Here is a 1,746-nt window from a genome sequence, read left to right as displayed (position 1 = left end):
TGCTTTTTACTGCCATCTTAAGCAGTCAAAGTATCATTTATAAAAAAAACACACGAAACAACAAGGAAACAAGGTTAATTTCTACTCCCTTGATGTTATCTGTATTAACTTTTAGGTGATAATGCTGTAAATTACTGCTCAAGGATTTCGCAGCACTGGCAGCTCAGAGTAGGCTTCCCCAAACTAATCCTGTAGCTACATTCAAGGAATATTGTAAAACAAAACCAGCATAGATAATACTTGGCAATTACCTTCCCTGAAAAGTGAAACCTGATTGTTTCTGCAATCTCATGGCCTGATCGGGCCCCGCTCTGTTCGCCTCTCTCCGCTCAGCTCAACACGCTCCCCTACCTTGCCCCCATTTTCCACACACCCCACTATACCTACATTTATTCTAACCTGTCATGACCTGACCACATCACCTGACCTTCACCTACACCTATCACCTACTCAACATCAGATACTAATCAAAACTCTATACACCATTCACAACCTCAACTTACACACAACACCTACTAGCCACACCCCCACACCACCTCAAATACCTTACAGCCTTATCACCTCAATCACCTAACAGTCATCATCCTAGCATCTCTACCATATAGCATGCAAACTACACTAGCATCTCTTTCATTAGCCCTCACAACACTAGCCTACATCACATCCATACAAACTAGCTTACCTCTGGACAACACCACATTCCATACAACACATATTTCCACACACACAGAAACTCTCGTAAACTTCTTTATCAGTCCCACAGTTCCTAATCTTGATACTACACTTTATATACACAACATTAGCATATTAAGATGCAACACTAGAAAAACTTCACATAGATCCAGCATAAAAATAACACACATAACCAAACACATACTATCAACCATAAAGAGGCTACTAATCTCTGGTGACGTACACCCAAACCCAGGTCCAAAAAAAACCAAACAGATATCTGACCTACTGATTTTTAATATTAACATAAGAAGTATTTCTAGTAAGACACCTGAACTGCATGCATTTATAATCCATTACACACATGACATTCTGACCATCACGGAAAGAATGCTAAAACCTAGCATCCAAAATGAAGAATTCCTCCTACCAGGATATAATATCCTAAGACTGGATAGAGTCAGCAGAAAAGGAGGTGGGGTAGCCATTCTCTTTAAAAACACACTTAACCTACAACTCCTTCAAACCCTCTGCCTAAATTCCATAATGCCAAAACCCTTTTTTCAGTCCTATGCTGAAACAAAACAAAAAAAAAATCAACATTCTCTGCTGTTGCATTCCCCCAGGAAATAACTCTCCCATAATAGTGGAAATCTTATAGTGGACAAAAGATAACCTATAACAAAAAACTATCTTACTAGGTGACCTAAATACTGACTGGACAACCTGGACCTCCAGTAACCCCACTAACCACATTAATCTCTATGGTTTCACGCAACTCATTCAAGGACCCACTAGGACAGATAAAAGATCACAAAAACAATCCATTCTGGATTAGGTACTTGTCAATTACCCCAAACAAAACTACCAGACAGGTTGCCTACCACATGGTCTTAGTGACCACCTCCTTATGTTCCTACTATGTAAACGCACTACCCTACCCAAGCCCAGAGTTTGTAGACTAGTATGAGATGATCGCAACTTAAACCCTAATGATCTCAACACTGTTCTAAGTCATTGTAACTGGCAACCACTACAAACCCTTGGATTACACCAGGCAGTTGACTACTTTAA

This window comes from Protopterus annectens, chromosome 11.part0 (assembly GCF_019279795.1).
Source record: "Protopterus annectens isolate FY-2018-M chromosome 11.part0, PAN1.0, whole genome shotgun sequence".
NCBI lineage: Eukaryota > Metazoa > Chordata > Ceratodontiformes > Protopteridae > Protopterus > Protopterus annectens.
Note: the sequence above shows the minus strand (reverse complement) of the source record.